Source organism: Marmota monax, unplaced genomic scaffold, assembly GCF_021218885.2.
Source record: "Marmota monax isolate L192 unplaced genomic scaffold, Marmota_monax_Labrador192_F-V1.1 WCK01_AAM20220418_F8-fsc00106, whole genome shotgun sequence".
In the NCBI taxonomy this organism is placed as follows: Eukaryota; Metazoa; Chordata; class Mammalia; order Rodentia; family Sciuridae; genus Marmota; species Marmota monax.
In genome coordinates, this window is record NW_026695218.1 from 9622006 (window position 1) to 9643266 (window position 21261).

Consider the following 21261-nt stretch of genomic DNA (forward strand, 5'->3'; position numbering starts at 1 on the left):
TGGTCATATCCTATATGAACTCTGGTATGGCTGGGGAAACTTGAACCAGGAATCACTGTATATTTTCCTGAGTTGATTTTTTTGAATGGCTTGAATTCAGAGGAAAGGCACTGACTGGTCCACAAACATAGTGTGTGTTGCTTTTTGTTGACAAACTCCAGGAACAGATCAACATGCCAAGCCTAGGAAGCTCTGGAGGCTGAGACTCATCTTCAGGGCTGATAGCCTGCCTAGGTGGCAGGAACGTTCACGCAGATGTCCTTTCCTAGCTCACCTATGAGTTGAAAGGAAAATAAGGCAGGAAGTTAGAGAGAGACCAATTCATAGACCCTTGATTATTTACTCAACATGATGCTGAAAGACATTTGTGTTTTTTGGAAGTTCTATTCCCTGGCAATGAAATAAAACGTCCTTTCTAAGCTAGAAAGATGGATGTCCAACTACATTAAAGGAGTATGTGAGTAAAAAGGAAACTCTGTATTCTACAAGAGAACACAAGAGCCTCCACTATACTGACGGTGCCCTACTGCAAAGCACATTATCAGACCAAAATTTGCAATGCTAAAATGAAATATGCTAAGAAAACTAGAGCACAAAAATGTTCCCATTTGCCATGCTCTGAAAATTGTTCCATGAAGAGGCTTTTTTAGTTTTTAGTCACAAAGTGAGAAAAAGACAGAAGAAAGAAAGTGTTATCTGTTCATTCCACTGAAGAGTACAACTGAATGTTTTTATTTTCCCCAAGCACGTTGCTTATTAACACTAAGTGGTAAAGACATATTATATCTGTGGCATGTTCCATTTATTCTCAAGGAATTTTGCCATAATTGTTTGCAAAGCTTTCTGTAATTCTATTTATAATCCAGGAAAGAATTTCTCTCTTGTTTTCTTGTAATTCATTGATACGTAGGCTAGACAGCGGTTCTCAAATTTTGCTGCCTATTAGATTCACCCATGGAATTTTTTTTTAAACCCATTGTCTTGGATGCACCCCAGAACAATTAAATCATTAACTGTGGGTGTGGGGTTGGGCCCAAGCACTGGTACTTTTCCAAGGTGATTCCAGTGTGCAGCCAGGATTGAGAAGCAGCATGCCAAAGCAGCATGTCTCTAGGTGCGCATGCATAGAGCTCTTCTGAGGCTGATTAAAATGCAGATTTGGGTTCGATGTCCAGGGGTGGGGCCTGGCATTCTGCATTTCCAGCAAGCTCCCAGTCTACATCAAATCTGCTCATTCATGGACCACACCATGAACAGCAAGTTCCGAGTCTACAGAAGAAAACATGTAACTAAACACTGGCTTCTAGACACAGTGATTATAAAATGCCACACAGGTTCTGGCTTGTCCCTTGACTACTGTCCCCTGCTTTATAAACAAACAGTGAAGCTACAGGATCCTTTATCTCCTTTTCCTGTAAGGTGTTTTTGTTTTTTCACTTGTAAGCCCCAGAGGAAAAGTCATTCTTTCTCAGAGATGGCCTGGTTTTCTTGTTCCCAAGAATATCTGTGATCCCCAAGGTGGAAGATGGGGTCCTTCTGCCTGGAGTGGGTGGTACAGGGTGGCCACCCACTGGTTCTCTGCCTAGTGGCTCACTGGTTGTGGGAACATTCCCCAGACAGCCCAGGAAAGCCAGGTCTCGTGCTTCGTCCAGTGGGGAGGAGAGATTTTAGTAAACACTGCGTGGGATGAGGAATGAAATGGGCAGAGAATGAGGTTAAGGAATGGGTGTGTGAAATGGCAGGTTGAGTGAGGCCAGGGCGCCCAGGAGCAGCATTCCAACGCCCACCTCTCCCCAGCAGCTGGTGGGAGAAGGCACTCACCTGCTGAAGAACCTCTGCCCAGGGAGCCGGCAGGCAGCTCTGAGCATCAGAACACATCTGACTGCCTATCAGAGCTCTGCCGGGCAGCCTGTCCAAACCCACTCTGGATCCACACTGCCTCCCGTGCCTGGTTCATCACAGGCTTGCTTTGCTTCCTGGGCCAGGGAAGATCCTCTTGCTCCGTGCTTCCCATTCCCCCTCAACTCCTGGAATTGATGAAGTCAAGGCCAAGACCCCTGATGTAATTTACCTGGATTCTTTGATAATCCTTTGGACCGAAGAAACCTCAGGACTAGGCTGGGCTTCCTTGACTAGGCGCTCATGGATTTGAGTGGTGGATTCTGTAGAACTGCCTCCCAGGGCATGGCTAAAAGAAACAGACTACGAAAACTTGCTCTGACTCCCTTTTGCTGCTCTCTGGTCAAGGGTCAACCTTGGTTCGTGCTATCTAGTCCCATTGGATTGAATCTGCCTTCCCTGACTTCTCAGGTCTGTGCCCATGTTTTGCATGAGGAAACTGACCCTTGTGCCCCTCCACAGCCCCTATTCAAGTTGGCCATCTCCAGGTTTTCTCAGACTAAACTAGCCATACTTAGACAGCCCTTTATTCCTTACTCCTTCAGGGCCTAAGCATTGTGTCATGAATAGACACAACCTCAAAGGACAGTCCCATCCATCATTTCCTTTTTGATATAATCTGAATTTTAACCTGAAAAGAACCTTAGCTATGGAGAACAAACCTATCATTTTACAAAGAAGTAAACAGACCCAGGAAAGGGAGTGACTTGGTTAAAGTCATTAAGAGTGGGTGTGATGGAGCCAACCACCAGGACCAGGCCTTTGCAGTGCCATTCTTCTATCCCTGGTACATCCTTCCAGCCTCTGGTACACAGTATTATGGCAAGCCCGGCAGCTGGAAGCCTCTTCAGATCATGTCCAGGGTGGTTAACAGGAAGCCAAGCATAGAAATAATAAATCCAATAATGATTGTGTGCAGGACTTCTGTGGATCTTTACCGCAGGCCCACAACAGAAATATGCATAAAGCACCAGGTACAGTAGCACATGCCTGTAATCCCAGCGACTCTAGAGGCTGAGGCAGGAGGATCACGAGTTCAAAGACAGCCTCAGCAAAAGCAAGGCGCTAAGCAACTCAGTGAGACCCTGTCTCTAAATAAAATACAAAATAGGGCTGGGATGTGGCTCAGTGGTCCAGTTCCCCTGAGTTCATTCCCAGTACCCCCCCAAAAAAAAGTGAAAAATAAATATGCATAAAGAGACAATCAGAGCACATTTGTGGCTAGGAAAACTCCATTTTGAAAATGGACTAGTTATCTCTAGTTTATGTCAGTCCCCAAAAGACTGGATGTGGGGGAAGGAACTTATAAATGATTCTGAAACTCATCTGGAAAAAAACAAATAGGTGAGAACATACATACAACCTGTTCTCCAAAAAGGAGTGGCCAAGGCAAGGGAGGAGGACAAACTTGAACTGTCATATTGAATCATATTACAAGGTTAAAATAAATAAATGGTTTGATACTGGTGCAGATACACAGGTTCTCAATGGAACTAAATAGACAAACCAGAAAGCGAGTACTTAATATATGCTGAAGGTAGCATTTCAAACAATAAGAAAATTATGAACTGTTCAACAAATGGTGTTGGGATAATTGGTTGGCTCTAGAAAATAATGCACATGCTATGCACTAAAAATTTAGATGGTTTAAATATGAATTAAATATAAACTAGTAGAAAGAAACAGAGATAAATATTTATATAATCTCAAAGAAGGCCTCTAATTATAAGGTCAGTATGACTTCTGCATAAACACAATGAAGACATAAACCACAAATTACTTGTAATATATATAACAGGATACAGAGTTGTTATTATATTTTAAAGAGTGCTTACAAATAAACAAGAAATAACATCTATAGAAAACTGATAAAAGAATCGCACACAGTGGTACACACCTGTAATCCCAGCCACTTGGAAGGCCGAAGCAGGAGGATTACAAGTTCAAGGCCAGCCTCAGCAATATGGTGAGGCCCTGTGTAACTCAGCAAGACTCTGTCTCTAAATAAAATATAAAAATGGGCTGGGGAATAGCTCAGTGATAAAGTGCCCCCAGTGTTCAGTTCCTTTGGATTCTTAGTCCTCATTTTGTTTTTGTTTTTTGCAGGGGGTGGGGGGTAGTACCAGGGATCGAACCGGGGACACTCATCCAATGGGCCACATCCCCAGCCCTATTTTGTATTTTATTTAGTGATAGGGTCTCACGAGTTGCTTAGTGCCTCAGTTTTGCTTAAGTTGTCTTCAAACTTGAGATCCTTCTTTCTCAGCCTCCCCAGCCTCTGGGATTACAGGCATGTGTCACCGTGCCCAGCCCTTGGGTTTTTAATTTTACAAAACATTAAAGTGAACTATGAGGCTATGCTTTATCAATTTGGGAACGGTGAGCTTGATTTAAGGAAGAAGAAAGGGCAGTAATAATGCAGAACACCGGCTCACTATAAACTGTACTTGAGGCCTGAGGTAACTCTAGACTTAGGGCACAGCAGAGAGATTAAACTTGAAATTTTAATCCAGTTTCTACATCGTGGGCTTGTTAAGGAAATGTGTTTGAGAAGCTGAAGCAGATGGATGGTTCCAGTGACTTGATCCAGTGGTTCCATGATCCTATCAGCACTAGGGATTTAGTGAGAAGAAACAGCATTTTAATACATGGTGGGAAGAATAGGCCTTGTGCTGAGGACACATCAGTGGGGGTTCTTTGGTCACAGCAGTCATGTTGCCTCACTCAAACCAAAGCAATCTTGTGGGCTTTGGGGAGCCCATAGAATCAGCAGGAAAGCTGGAGAATTACATTTGGAAATGGATGGTAACCCAGAAGGTTCCATGGAGCCTCCTGGAACCTCTTCCATCCTAGAACAGGAGCCATGCTCGGCCTGCCACAGTTATACTGCATGGGACGGCAGCTGTATTATTTTTGTCTTTCTTCTCAACATTCATGTGCCAGGGAGAGAGAATATAAGGGCCACAGGGCAACTGACCATGTTGCCCATAGGGTGCAAACCTGTGGGGAAAGACATAATGCCCTGAAAGAAAATTCAGTGCTGTTAGAAAGTAGAGAAATATTTGCTGGGCAGCCCCAAATCAACAAATGCACTCAATGGAGATGTGGACTTTAACATTAAAAAATGAATTTCAAAAACTAACATCATCACGGATCAAGTGTAAAGATAGATGCTGTATCCAAGCAATTAATTCCAACTGCATCAGGATTACAAAGTAGTCATAAGGATAGAATGTGGTTTGACAGCAACCTTGAGATTGGTGCATTTTCTGGAAATCTCAGCATGCCACAGATTGAGCACCTGGAAAATTCCTCACGTACCTGTTGGTTGTAGTGTTACCCAGAAGGTGGGAGAGGCAGCAAGGACAACTGCTTCTTTGAAGACGGTCTCAACCTAAGAAGATCAACCAGTTGGTATCTGTATGTGCTATATTGAAGTTTATAGATGTGGAAGAAGGCAGCACGAGAGGTCAAGAATGCAGAGCCTCCAAAAATTCAGAGAAGAACCAGATGTGATCCCATATGTAGGATTTGAAAAGGGAACATGACCTGGGGAGCTTGGGTGACTCTTGATGGCTACAAGTTGATAGCTTGAAGGTGTGTGAGAGTATAGGGGGAAGAGATATAAAGAACCCCAGTGCCTCTGCAGAAGGAATTCTCTAGTCCACAGTTTAATAAGTTTTGCAGAGATGAAGAGAAGGATGTGTCCCAAGAGGTGACGAAGAGAGGTATGGAATGGCACTTTGTTGAGGGAATGCTTGTGCCTCGTAGGTAACAGGTGTTCCTCTGGGTGCTGGCAGGTGTCCATGAGGATGTCAGGGAGCTGAGGACAGAAGGAACTGAGGCCTGTCCATGCACCCCTTTGGCCACACAAACAAAGGGCTTTCTAAAGCAGTAGTTGGGAACTGATAGGTAAAAATGGAAAGAAGTTGCTGGGCATGGTGGTACCCACCTGTAATCCCAGTGGCTTGGGAGGCTGAGGCAGGAGGATCACAAGTTCAAAGCCAGCCACAGCAAAAGCAAGGCACAGAGCAACTCAGTGAGAACCTGTCTCTAAATAACATTCAAAATAGGGCTAGGGATGTGGCTCAGCAGCTGAGTGCCCCTGAGTTCAATCCCTGGTACCCCTCACCCCAAATTTAAAGAAGTCCAAAAAGACCAGGAAAAGAATACTAGTAATTATAATTTGGCTTTCATATTTTCTGTCAAGATAAAGATAACTAAATAATTATTGCTCATCTATTTCTTATTTATTATATTTAACGACCACCTAATGCCATAAATGAATATGCTGGACAGGTGCAGATGAAGCTCACCTCAGTGCCTGAGAAAACTTGCAGCAACAATGGAGCCGTCCTTGCTGATGATTCGTAAAAAAGAGTGGCAAGTGTAAAAATGGCCCTGAGAGTAGAAAAAGACAAATATGTTTCTGATTTTAAATATGTAAAAATGCCTCAAGATTCTTTAGAGAGGATAGAACTTGATACTCCCAGGGAAATTCTAGACCAAAGTATTTTAGCAGATAGAAAGGGAAAACCTGAGTCTGTGAATGAAACCTCCCAGAGAGCCAGTGGGACTAAGTTGCTTCCTTTTTTAGTGTAGGACTGGTGAGAGAAATGCTATCAGGAGTGTGCTGTCAAGATAATGCAATGTGGTCTCTGCAAGAAGCTTGACAAAATAAAATTATCTAGTTGAACAAAGTGGAGAAGTAGGAGTTAAAAGAATTCACAGTTGGGGAGGTGCCAGGTGAGGTAGAACAGCATCGGTGAACTTACATGAGTGGATCCCTGGACACACCCCACATGGGATCACCTATGAGTTTTGGGGAAAAGCAGGAAATTTTTAACCAGAGCATTCTCGGAAAACATTCACTGATGTATTCTTTTGACCTGAAAGGTGGCCTCCAAGGTGTGCCAGTGGGATCTATCCTCCTTTCCTGCTGAGAATTCTATGAACAAATCAAAGGAAGACATGTAAGGCACATTTATCCCACTCAGAGGTGACACAATGCCCAGAACAATAGCTTGTGTTGAATCCTGTGATAGAACAAAGGCGCGAGAGAGGATTGAGCTAGATTAATGGATCAAAGCCAGTCAACTAGGTTAAATTGAACAGTGACACATTTAATAGTATTTAGGTTAAAAATAATGATTTAATTAGGAAGGATATAAGTCCAAGTTTGATAGCTGTGTAAGTAAAGAAAAAGCTAGAGGCTTTAATTGATCACAAGTTCATGTAATCCAACAGCATTCTAGAACTGCTGGCAAAGCTGATAGAGATTTAAATTGACATTAGTGTAGAAATCAGGCTGTGGGAAATTATCTCCCTACTGAACTCTGTTCCTACATCCCAGAGATTTATAACAAGAGCTCCAGGGTCAAGGGGCCCATTTCTAGATTTCCTCTCCAACTCTTCTAGCTGTAAGCCTTTGGGCAAGGCCCTAACCCTCTCTAAACTTGTATTACTCATCTGTAAAATGGGTAGAATAATAGAATATATGTCACAAAGCTTTTATAAGAGTCAAGTTCAACTGTAGGTTTAAAACTCAGCCCAGAGGCCAACACCCCAGGCATTTGGTAAATGTCTTTGTTGTTGCTGCTGTTGTTGTCATGGTTACTCTGTGCTGAATTATTTTAAGAAGGGCACTTAAGAAAAAAAATCACTTTGTCCTGAGATAAAAAATTTACAGACCTTCTCATTTAAGGCACATATATAGGAACTCAGTGTATTATCTATTGGCAGAAGTTCTGTAGAGATTCTCATACCAATAAGTTTAGAAATAGTTTCATATTCCACTGATCATTGTATTAGTGACCAAGGGTACATTGGGGCAGTGAATGTGGAATGTTCTAGTCTTTATTTTCTTTCTAATTGGTGTCTTCAGGACTTCTCCAGATAATTAACTCAGTTAATTATCTATTGCAATATAACAAAGTACCCTCAAATTTTGCAGCTTAAATCAAACATTATCTGACACAGGCTCTAAGAAGAATCAGAAGTAGCTTAAATAGGAGGGTCTGGCTTGGGGTCTCTCACTGAGGTCCCTGTCAAGGTGTTAAGGGGGGGCTGCACCATCCTCTAAGGCCTGACTGAGGCTGGAGGATGGTTCTCACATAGTTACAAGGATGCTCCATTGAGTGTCCCAATGAGCCAGCAACTGGCCATCCCCTGAGTAAGTGATGCAGTGCCTTTTCTGACCTCATCTCTGAAGTCACAAGCCTTCCATATTCTATCAGTCACACAGACTACTTTGAGACAGGTGGAAGTGGCCTTGGCAAGGCTCTGGGTGCCAGGTGGGGATTACTGGGTGCTGTCTTGGAGGCTGGGTCTCACAGGAAGTTTAGGACCACAGACTCAGACTTGGGGGATGACTGCTATTTGGAAGAAAGAGACTTGTTCTGTGTGACTTCCAAGGCAAAATTCAAGCCAATAGGAAGAGGCTTCAGGAAGACAGGTGTCAACATGGTCCAGAGAAGGATCTCCTAAAAATAAACTGGCCCAAGTCGAAAGGGCTCCATTGGAGGTTGTCAGCCCCAGAGGCCTAAAAGAGTTCCTCTAGGGCATCATAAGCGGGGCTTTATGCTGATTGGGAAGTTCGAGGTGAGCACCTCCATCTCAGGTATAGAAACTTCATTTCTGGGTTAGGACAAGAAGATTCTTCAGGGCTTCATTTCTTCTACTTTGAATGGAAAAGAAATTTTTTATCAGAATATGAGGGCTTTTGTTTCATAACCAGTATGACTTGGAGAAACTATTAAGAGATAAAATGACCCTGGTGTTTCTGGGATCCCCTAACATTTCTCCTTTTAAGAACAAATTTCCAAGGTGGTTGGTTTACACTTAGCCTGGGGGGGTGGGTTGGGGAGGAAGTCTGTTAAATCAGGAATTCCCAACATTTTTATGAGGCAGAGGCCTTAGATCACTGAAGGAGCGTGTTGGCTCTGAGCTTTTCTCACTAGGAATCCTGGCAGACCATGAAGAAGGGGTGAAGTTTCAGCTCTGGGAGATCCTGGCCCACAAGGCTCAGGCAGCCATCATGGAAACCAGACCCCTCTTGGAGTCCGTGAGAGTATGTGCTGACACTGGATTCCCATCAGGAGAACTGAGTGTGCTCTGTAAACTCTGTCAGTGGTCACTGGGGCTGATATGGCACTGTTACATTGGTCACCTTGTGTGCAACTAACATAGAAAATATCTATATCTTACTACAATGATTAAAAAAAAAGAAAATGAAGACTAGAACATTCCACATTAACTGCCCCAGTGTGCCCTTGGTCACTTAATACAATGATCACTGGAATATGAAACTATTTCTAAACTTATTGGTATGGGAAGCTCTACAGAATTTCTGCCAGTAAATGTGCAAGTTGGAATCACCTTACCCTGTCCCAACAACCATTCTTGGGGAGACAAGGAGCTTGTCATAAGCAGAATCACACCAACAGCTCCATAACTCAGAAGGCCAAGGTATGGGGTGTGGCTGGACCATCTGTGTCCTATCAACACCTCAGGAAAGGACACCAGGAACAATGAGTGCAGAACCCAGTCTGCTGTCATTCCTTGCATGGTATGGATGCCTGGAAAACACAAGGAAGAAAAGACAAAATACCTTCTGACCCAAAGATAAAATTCTTTGCTCTACCTATTATCTCTGGCTTTCACCAATGAGATTTCTTAGATATTTAAAGCACTACAATTAAACTTGCTGTTTTCTATTTTTACCTGGCCCAATATTGAATAAAGTCTTGCATGGAGCCCACCTTAACTTCACATGGCACTGGACAAAGTAGATCTTTCTCAATACAGATGATGATGAAAGAAATTGCCACATGAAAAGATGTATTATGTGAGAAGAATGTTCCTGAGGAATCCCAATGAGTGTCTATCTGTCCATAGTCCTGAGAAGCAAAGAGATTTGATCATCTCTAAGTGGTGTCTTCAAGACTCAAGCTGACATGGTGTCTGTGAAATAAGAAACAGCTGCAAGGAATTGATAAAATACAATGAGTTTTTAATCTACTGTGGAGCCTCAGATTGGATAGTACAGTAAATCAAATGAGTGAAATTTAAAAAAAAAAGAAAAAAAAAGTAAGCTGGGAAATTTCTCCAGAAGTCAGAAGGTAACTCAAAAGACAAAAATAATGAGAACAAAAAAAGAAGGTTGGAAAACAGAAGTAGGGGATCCAAAAGAAGAAAACATTACAGAAAACTTAAACTGAAATACATTTGTCCTTAAGATTGAAAGCATTAACCTCAACGTGATTTAGTTTTTATTACAAAGAAAGTCTTAACAAGCAGCAAAGTGAAAAGAAAAGCAGATTTACCTGGAGTCAATCTAGCTTCAGGTGTCTCATCAACTACAAGGCCAAAAGTCAACGGTGGGAGAAATTGTCATATGCAAAGCCATGAGTGTGGATGAGAAAGATGTTTTCAGACAAATAATGTTTCATTATGTAGCCACACCCATCTCATGCCCTTCCTGGGAAAGATGTTCAAAGATCCTCTTCAGTTCGGTAACATTTATCTCGGGATAAAAATCTCCTGAACGGGAAGATGTGGTACAGAAATATTAGTGACAATGTGCCCAACTGATGATGTGTCAATGTAGTTATACTAGCACAGAAGTTGAAAATAATTATTAAAATAGAAGCTAGGGTTTTAGAAAACATAATAGGGATATAAAATCAGATTATAGTAATAAAAAAACATAATTGGGGACAAGCAGAGGGATAAAGCAAAACTATGCTAAATATCTAATTGAACATCAGATTTCACTCTTGATATCGAGAGAATAATTTTTTAAAGTTCAAAGATAAGCATCAGTAGATTAAAAAGAAGATATATTCTTAACCAGTGCAAGGGGAAAGTAGCCAAGAAATATGATCCCTTATGCAAAGAACAAAAAGAAAATAAACTACCAGGAAAAAAAATTAAACATTTGTAAAATGTTCTGTAGAAGCAGTGGTTGTTTCTCAGTGACGAGATCACAAGTGATTCTCTTAACTTAGAATTTTTGTGTTTTCTAAAATTTCGACAATGAATGTGTGTTACTTTTTAGATAACATTATAAAACCCTTTATAGAAAGGGTTCCCAAAAGAAACAACAGACAGTGGGTTAAAAGGGTATGATTTATCCTACATCAGAAATTCGGTAACAACCCTAAGTGCTGTTCAGGCTTAGTCTGGCCTTAGAAGAGCCCTCCCTGCTTTATCAAAGCCCTGAATGTTGTTGACTTCCTGCTCATGTCTGCTGTGCAGGTATGCTGGCCCTGCAGGCTTTTTGCCAGGTGATATTCCCTATGGCTCCTTCCTCCTCTATGCCTTTGGAAGAGTTCTCTCTGTTTAGCTGGTGCCTAGGGAGGGAGAAAGGGAGATGCACGGGAGATTTTTATGGACCAATCCTAAAAATGGAGCCATCACTTTTGCTCAAATCCATTGGCCATAACCTGATCACATGATGACATCTGACCACACTGGGAGGCTGGAAAATGTTGTAGTCTGTGTGCTCAGGGGGAAGAAGAACCAGGTTTAGCAGAACTCATGAGGTGTCTGGCCCAAAACAGCAATTTCTGGGTTGAGCTGTTTTGATTCAAAAATGTCATTAAATATAGTGGTTGGACATGGACTGGATCAAATAGCCTGCCTTCTTTCTGGGGTTTGTTATTTCTAGTGGGAGTATGTAAGGTTTCTACCTCTAGAAATCAAGCCTGAGGTTAGCTCTCATCTTTCATCTGAACATCTTCTGTCTTCTCCAAGTAATTACAGTCTGCCCACCGCATCTGTGGGTTCTGCGTCCTCAGATTCAACCTACTTCAGGTTGAAGATAATTGAAAAAATTGCAGCTGTTCTTTACTGAACATGTTCAGAATTTTTTCTTCTCATTGTTCCCTAAATGATATAGTATAACAACTATTTATACTGTATTTATATTGGATTAGGTATTGTAAGTAGAGGTGATCTAAAGTATGTGGTGCTAAGGATATGCATGGGTTATACACTAATATTCTTAACAATTTTATGTAAGGGACTTGGGCATCCTAGTGGGGCTCCTGAGGAAAATCAAAAGATGACTGTTTTAAGACATGACTCCTCATTCCCTTTTAATGATAGAACATGACTTTTCTTGTGTAGACTCAAATCCAGACTTCTAAAATTTAGTGTACTAAAACACTACAATTCTATAAGTCAAATATTAAAAATAAAAATCATTTAAACTTTAATGGTATTTGTATTCATGTTGAGTTTGAATTTTAAATGTTATGTTTTCAAACTCAAATTCTTTTTGTGAAGCTTAGGAAGTTAGAAAAAAATACTTACCCACAATCCTGAAGTATCTTTTTTTTTTTTTTACTTTTTAAAAAAATTTTTTTTGTAGTTGTAGATGGACAGAATGCCTTTGTTTATTTTTGTGTGGTGCTAAGGATTGAACCCAGTGCCTCACACATGCTAGGCAAGCACTCTGCCACTGAGCTATAGCCCCAGCCCACTAAAGTATCTTCTTGTTAGAAGGGCCTTTTATCTACAGGCAACCAGAAATCATCTATATGAAACTCAAGTGAAACAAGAACAGGCCACGTTTTTGTCAGAGGACAAAGTCTGACTCAACTACATTTTAAGTTTACTGAATTTTTCCCTAAATTTACCTCTGTACATCTCAGTCTCCTCCTTAGAATGAGGGAAATCCTCCATCCACCAAGATAGCATCCACACACTGCAAATTGAAAACGTGTCTGTCAAAAGTTCTGAGGACATGAAATGTTCTAGAAAAACAGTTATCCTGTAGTGTTTACAGTGCTCAGTGAGGAGGGTTTGAAGGGATTATGGTTCAAAGACTCAAGAGGAAGCATTTTTTTTTTCCTTAGGGTAGATTGAGGGTTTCCTGCCAACTGTGTTTCCTAACAATTTTGATATTTATAAAGAGAACAGAGACACATAGACAGCAGAGGCAGATAGCCCTGGGCTCCAACAGGGCCGTTCCTCCAACAAAGCCAAGACAGAATCCCACATCCAGCAGGACTCGTTCTAGTTCCCAGAGCTCTTCATGTTCTGATTCAGAGCCAGCTGATGAGAGCCAAACTTCGGTAAATCCACATTGACTTTGTGAATGAAACTTGGAAGTGAAATATTTTCACAATGCTGGTTGACACCCAAGAGGATGTAATTAGAATAAGGGACTTTCTGGTTTGAAGACATGAAAATGGTCTGTCTCTTTGATATCAAAGGATTAAAATATTAAAAGAAGGGGGAGGCTTAGCTTTAGTCTTCAAAGCAAAACCGTGACCTGCAATTTTCTTTTTTCTTTTTTCTTTTGCTTTTTTCTTTTTGACTTAAAATGACTAAGGCCAAGGTAGAGATAGAAGCAGCAACCTAGGAGCTAGAGAACAGGATCACATGGAACAGGAAGAGCTCAGTGGAGAGGGAGCAATCTGTCCAATGCACGCCCCTCTGTTTCAATTTCACTTTAATCCATAATCTAGAATGCAGGTTTACAGGCAACCTGAGGAATCTCGCCCACCCCACCTGTCCACTCTCCAGGCCCTTGGGAGATGGTGTTCTTGGCAGGAGTTGGTGTATAGGTAAGAGGCCAAGTTGATACATGCATCTCTAGATGGATCCATACAGACTACTTTCAGTCCGTATGTCATATGATTGCACTGAGGTTTTATTTTAGACTCCTAAAGCCGCTCTGCTAATTAAGGCCATTTTCCTTGGGACTCTCAGCCCTTTTAATTCTAAAATACCCCTGAGGATTTCCTGGTAATCCTTGATTTGTTTATTCTCCAAATCAAAGAGTTGTCTGGACTGTGGAAGCACATTAAGGATTTTTTTACCCCTTTATTCACACATGCACACACTGTGTTAGAGCAAGAGCTTTAGAGAAGCCAGCCATGAGTTCCAATTCCAGCTCTGCCATTTATTAACAAAGTGGCACTGAACACACTCCACCTCCCTGTGCTTCACTTTCATTATCCACGGGACTGGGATTGTAATGACCTCCTCACGGGATTAAGCAGTATTCTCTCTTTAAATGCTAAGCACATGCCTGCAATTAGCAGACATCTATTAATAGTAGCTACTATTAATAATAATATCATCATCATCTGACCTCAGAAGATCCACATTAGATTAACACTTTTTAGACAGTGTTTAGGGGGAATAAGATCCTGGCAAAATATTTCTATGCTCATGTTTTCTGATTTTCTGTTGGAATAAAAAAAAACTGCCTTGGCCTTCAACATAGGCATAAGCAGGATGAACCCAACTGGAGACCAGTCGAACTGGTGAATTTCCATGTGTCTGTTTTCCCAACACACACACACACACACACACACACACACACACAAGTGCTATGTTATTAATAACCAATGTCGAAAGTAGAAAATAGGCTGTCTGCTTCTCTACTAATATCTTTCTTTGAATCTGGTTCCATCACATTCCTTGGTTTTTGCCCCAAGTGGAAAATGATGAGAGGGAATTAAATTGACTCGGATGTTTCCTCAGGTTTCCCCCTTAGCATCTTGTCTAAATCTGCAAAAGCAATTCAGGAGTCTGTATTAGCTCTTCATTGAGCCAGAAGCCCCTGGTCTCTTGGTCAGAAGTACCATACAGCCCTGAGGTGCAGGCTGTGATGGCGCATGCTTAGAGAAAAAGACATGGCAGTGTCTCATGAACCAGCATCATTTATGGATACATAGAAATCTCTTTTGTATCTGTTTATATTGTCCAGCTACTGCTGCTGGTGGGATTAGTAAATTCCATATGTACAGTTCCCCATTCCTCCCCCCAAAAAAGCAGTACTTCCTTATGTTGCTCTTGTAAATGTCCCTGATTACTAGAAGCTGCTTAAAAAGTGTCCCCTTCCTAACAGCGTGATTTGTGTATGTCAATGTACCTTCTTAGCGTTTGTCTTTCCAGATGTCAATAACCTAACTTTCTATAGATCTTCATTTTCATGAAATTAGAGAAAACTGATAAGATTCCAATTCTAGTACTTTCTTGCCAAGTGCCATTGGCAAGGATATGTAAACTTTAGTTTCCCCATCTAAAAAAATGGAGTCTAATAATGTGTAACCTATAGGGTAGTCTTGAGATTTGTCCCTATCCTTAAGTGAGAGGTGGGCAGGGTATCAAGCCAGTTTAGGATCACGGAAAGTTCCAAATCAAATAGGGTCAAAATTAGCTGGTATTGGAAAAGGTTGCTGAAGAATTAGTAAATCTTGGGGTCTGGGGTTGTGGTTCAATTGTACAGTGCCTGCCTAGCACATATGAGGCACTAGTCTTTATCCTCAGCACCATATGAAAAAAATAAACAAATAAAAAAAAGGTATGTGTCCATAACTAAAAATGTGTTTGTTTGTTGGTGGTGCTGGGGATTGAACCCAGGGCCTTATACATGGGAGGCAAGCCCTCTACCAACTGAGCTATATCCCCATCCCCTATAACTAAAAATATATTTTTTAAATGAATTAGTAAATCTATGTTTAGGTATTTTGTTACAGGGAGAAAAACTTTTTTTTTTTTTAAGTACAGGAGTTCTCTCAGTAAATTGAGAATCTCAGGGTTAGGGGCTGGCAGGGACAGAAATGGCTCTCCTCCCCCACCCAACTCACCAAGTGGAATGACAAGAGGCACTGCAGTAGTAGGTGTCAGTTAATTTTAAGTATAAAATGAATTTTCTCTTTTCATTGCTAAACTAATATGAATGCCCCTTCTCTCTCATATGATGGGGCCATGAAGCTAACTAATATCATCACTGTTTTATAGGTTCCTGGTTTTAATAGTGAATGAGCTGCGTGATTATATTTATCTCATCTCCACCACCATGCCTGAGTCCCAGAACAACAAAATTGAGTCTCCCGTGTCAATGAATAGCCCTTGAGGATGAATTTCCTACCCGAGCCACAGATGGTCACTTTTCTGTACTCTGCTGACTTCCGCTGCTCATGTGAAACCCACCCTATGGTGGTTGGACAGGAGTTGCTCTTAGTGATTATCTTTCTGGAAGGGGTGTTCCGCTCTCTGGTCAAAGTCAGTGACATTGTCACATTGCAGACAGACAATGCCTTCCTCTTTAGTACCATTTATAAAATTCTAAGGATGGTTCTCACCAACCCCAAATGCCAAGGAATGTCAGGACCCCTGTTCACCAATGCTCACTTCTGTTTGCCTCTCTATGACCTGGTGCAGCATTTCTGCCACCAGGTTTGAGCCTCTGTCCCAGCCTCTCCTTCATGTCACGCACTGCCCCCAGAGTTTAGGATCATAAACTGGGGCGGCTGCGGCCTTGAAGTGCTCCTCGCCTTCCCAGAACGGAGCCCACCCCTGCAGGTAGCTCAAGCCTGGACTTAGGGTAAAACATGGGCCTGAGTACTGCAAGTACACAAGGGCGCGTCAGATTAGGGCCCTCCCTCACTTTGATGGTGCTGCTTGGCAGCTGCCATACTCACTGCATGGATCTCCTGCCTTTTCTCCCAGACATTCAAGAGGCATTTGTTGGTTTTGCTGTTGCAGTGTCTGAAAATATTTGGTCTCAGGTCACAAACCTTGGCTCACGTTCCCACTGAAAAGCCAGACATCATTATGAAATGGTCAGAGAGTTAACTGTGATATTTGAGGAAGTAATGAAATAGCCGAGAATGATGTAAGCTTTGCAACAGGCAAATGCATTCCTGGGTTTTGACATCTGGGGAAGAGTGAAGAGCCCCTGCCTCAGTCAGCTCCCACCGATCAGCAGAAAGTCCAATTAGGGCTGGTTGGGGTGGGGGGTGGGGGCAGGGACTGCACTCCGTGGTGTGGCTGCTGCTCCCCTGGGAGCAGGGCTGTCGGAAAGCGTTGTCCAGACGGTGTCTCCCTGGCTCTTCTGAACTGGAGAAACCCCTCTTGTGAATTGAATCTGGGATTTCCTTGCCCCTTGATTGTTCTTCCAGACCCTCTTCCTGTGAGTGGGGCTGGGTTCCAGGCCCTATTAGTGGGTCTGTGGTCTTTGGGCAAAACTTTCACAGCTCCCCAGAGAACAGTGGTGTCTGCAAGATGTGCATTTGGTTCCCGTGCTGGAGAGGCCTCTCGTAAATTTCATGACATCAGGAACTGAGCAACTCTGAAACCCCAGCTGCTGGGAGTGAGTGGATGGAGGGCTGTTCCAAAAACCAGAACATTTGCTTTTCCTATCAGCAGCGTGCTAGTGCTAATCAGACACGGTGCCTGGAGGAGATGGCCTAGGGTTCTGGGGGTGGGGCTGCCGTGCCCCACCCTCCACTTGCACTTGAAGGGGAGCCCTTCTTTGGACATTCCCTGGTGGCCTTTTCTACCTGATGGTATTATCATTTTCTGTCCTTAGGCCATTCCTTCCATTACTTGATATTTTCTTTTCAGAAAGAAGAGAAAGGAAAAAGGAGGGAAAGAGAAGTGGAGAAAGGAGAAAGCAACTTAGACACTGAGAAACTGACTCCTTCTAGGGAAGATGTTGGAATTTGAGGGTTCCCTTATAAGGCTCGTTTTTAATAAAATAATGTACCTTGCAATGAGGATATGATGGCCAAAGTTACTGAGCAACTCCCTCTAGTGGGCTGCCTGCCCAGCCTCAGAGCCTGGCACCTGGCATACAGTGAGTGCTCAATAAGTGGCAGCCCACATCTGCCCTCCCCCACCTTCCCCAAAGATGCTTTTCTTCTGGACGTCAACAGGAATAGCCCTGTGTTAATAGCCGATTGTGGTGCTGGGTGTGGTATCTAAAATAAACATCTTTACAAGCCTCCAGTTAAGATCAACAATTTCTCCCCCTCGCTCACCGCATGCCTCACACTTTGCACAGGTACATTAGTCCATTTTCTGTTGCTTTAACAAAATTGCTGAGGCCAGGTGCTTTATAAAGAAAAGAGGTTTACTTAGCTCGCTGATCTGGCCGTTTGAGAGCTTGGTGCTGATATCTGCTCAGCTCTGGTGAGGGCTTTCTGGCTACATGACAATATGGTTACATGGCATCATGGTGGAAACACATGGGAGAGGGGAAGATTGCATGACAGGACAGGAAGCCAGAGAGATTCAGAGGCCAAGAGTGCCCCTTTTATTGCAATCACTCCCGTGGGAAATAACCAGAGTCCCACCAGAACTACATGAATCCCTTCCCAATGGCCCAATCACCTTCCCCCAGGCCTCACCCCTTAATAGTTCCACCACCTCCCAACACTGCCACACCAAGGCCCAAGACTCCTGCACATGCACCTTTGAGACCCACACGCAAGCCATATCCAGACCATAGCAAAGGGCTGGAGAAAAATGCATTTAGCTCACAAGCTTGCACAGCAACCAAGAGCCCCAGTGCACCCCTCTTATCTACGGTTGGCTCACCCTTGGTACTGGAGGTCCAAGAAGTTCCCAGAGAAGGGACCTCGGTTCAGGACCAGTGGGGTAAAAGAATTTCAGCACACAAGTCAGAGACAGAGGTTTATTTAGGGAAGCAGAGGCACATTCAAGGGAGAATGCAAGCCATCTCCACAGGGAGGGACAGCAACCCCCCGATGTGGGCTGTTATATATAGAGGGACGTTTGCTAGGGGCCAGATAGGGATAGAGCCACATAATTTTACTCCAGTTTTCCCTGCACTTATACATTGCACTCATGTCACACCAGCAGGGGTCAAGGACACAGGCCAGGTTGCCCAGGAGGTGCAATGGTTTGTGGGCACTTCTCTTTTGAGATCCAATCTATCTTTCCTTTTCTGTATCCCCAAATTACTCTTGCCCCCCTGAGGGTGCTGAGAGAGAGCAGAGTGGCCCGCTCCTCCCCATCCACTTATTTCTCATCCCCTATTTGGAAACCTGTGACAAGTTCCAATGATATCCAGATGCAACAAAGTAGAAACCCTAAGCTCCTGTATGTGTTCATATGCAGTGTGGACTTAATACGGTTCTTGCTCAACAGTGGATTAAAAGTGGGCTTTTAATTAATTATATATGCATATTTTCAGAACATTTCAAAAATATTACATCTGTTATTAAAAAAATAGGAAAAATATTTTTCATGACTGTGATGATTAACTAGCCTTGAGCTCCCCTTGTCCTCTCTGCCCTTGGTTTTGAGGCAGACGGGTGGAGTCACGGAGGACTGGGAGCATCAGGCTTCTTTTTTTCATGCTGGTCTCTGAATGCACAGAGCAAGATCCCCAGATGTCACTAATTTTGCATGGAGTTTCTTCTTAGCTTGGACTCCTTGGGCTTCTTAGTGAACCAAGTAAAGAGACACTGGGTATATCAGCACATGTTTCCCTGTGTGCTTTATGGTTAATGTAGTCCACCGTAGCATGTGACATTCCCTTTGAAAACACCTACAGAGAAAGAGAAGTTGTTCACTGACCACAGAATTGGGGAGTTCAGGACTGGTATGTTTCCATCTAATGAACCATGTGCATCCTTGCTTAGGCTGCCAGGAAGCAAAGAGCTATATTTGTCACTCAGTTATAGCACGGGCACAGGACTTTCTGATGTGAGCTTTGTAGACTAATCTGATGCCTGACAACTTTCCTTTTGCTCCTCCTATCCTTATTTCCCTTTTGCTTTGATTGCTCCTCCCTCCCTTTCTTCTTCTTTCCCACACACCTTCTTCTCAGTTGTGTCCCATATACGTGGTACCTGTTTTTAGTCTTTTTGTTGGTGTTGGGGATTGAACTCATGCTTAATCCCTGAGCCACATCCCCAGCCCTTTTTGAGATGGTCTCGGTAAGTTGTGAGGCTGGCCTCAAACTTGGAATCTTCCTGCCTCCGCGATTCCAGGTGTGTCCTGCTGTACCTGTTTTATAAAACCTCCCAGGACATTTATGATAAGAGGCAAAGTACCCATCAGTAGAGGATAAAGGCCACCTTGGCAGAACCCGCTCCTCATCAGGCAGTTTTGGAGAGCAGTGTTCCCAAAAGTCAGAACCAGGAATTTCTTTTAGTGTATCTTCATTAAGTTGACACTCTACCATGAAGCAGCTCAGCAGATTTAAGGCATTAGTATCATATAGGAGTTTGAAAAGCCAGAAGATATCCAGCTCCAAAAAGGATCCCTTGGGGGACTCCTGTCACTTTTCTGAGAGCGTGTTTGTCTCAAACATTTGTGTGCATCAGAACCTCCTGCAGGACAAACAATCCTGACTTCTTAAAAAAAAATCATAGGGAAATCTGTCACCAAGATTCCTGGGTCCCACCTCAAAGATTCAGTAGGTCAGGGCGGACTCACGACCTTGACTTTCTAACATGCTGTCAGGATGTGAATGAAGCCTTGGCCAATCCACAAACTATGCTTGGAAGAGCTGGGCTCAAAGTGCTGACAAGGGACTTCCTCTAGCCACTAGGTGGTGGTTGAATGTTTGAATGGCCTTTTGTGGAGCTTATCAAAAGCCTTTTCAATATCTTAATTAAATTAGGTCCTCTGGTCTCTAGGTCCTTTCTCTCTCTGTCTGCACAGAGAAGCTAGTGATGCAGACTAGTAACCTTTCCTGCCTTGATTCAGCATCCCCAGAGTCCACTGTTGGGAGTGACTGGCGCTGTTCCTCAGCCTCTAGGCTGCTGGCTGACTGCAGTCAGCTGAGGCCATTGGACCACAGAAGCCCTAGAGTGCCACTCCCCAGAATCCTGCAGCCAGGGGCCCGGCCCTGACATCTCCACTTGGTTTTGAGCTTCTCTACTTGTGCTCACAACCATGACTAGGGCTGAGGGAACATTTGAACCGTTAGCTCCATGTCTCCACATTTATGGTGGGAAAGAGGGTGATATGCTGTATGGGTCTTACCCCATGCAGAGATTCATTAGTATCCTAGGACTGTGAGGGAGGATAATAAGACAGACAGCTCAGTGGCCTAGATCAGCCAGTTCATTGGGTATAGGACCTACTAAGCATTACCTGGCTAGACCTCAGAGCCACCCATGAGGTAGGTGGCCCCCCATCTTTAGATGCAGAAGCCAGCTAGGAGAGGCTAAGCATGCCATTCCAGGGGGCAGAGGCACAATTAAACCCAGGCCCCTCTATTTCCAAAGTGCACGCTTAGCCACTACACTCTTGCCTTCCGTGTCAAGGATTCCGTCGTGTTTTCAGCCTGTGATTTTTTCCCCCCAGTGGAATTATAGGATTTTTAAAATGTGGTACTTCTAGAGGTAATTCATAAATAGAGGACAACGGGCGTTTAACATTTGGTTTGGGCCTTAAACCTCACAATGTGAAATATTCTGCCCTTTTGCACAGAGCAAGAATTCCAAAAGTCATGTTTTGGGCGGAATAAATAAGTAGGAAAGTCTCCCCAAATAGAATGGAAACCTACCTGCCAAGGTGAGGGAGCTGCCAGCAGTGCCACTTGGACAGAATGAGGCCAGTGATGGAGTAAAAAAA

The 21261-nt window shown here is 43.1% G+C and overlaps 1 protein-coding gene across 2 annotated transcripts in view; it reads left to right on the forward strand.

Moving 5' to 3' along the window:
- The window catches only part of Tgfa (transforming growth factor alpha), a 98181-nt gene that overhangs the window by 58343 nt on the left and 18577 nt on the right, over positions 1-21261 (forward strand). The gene's annotated exons all lie outside the window — the stretch shown is intronic.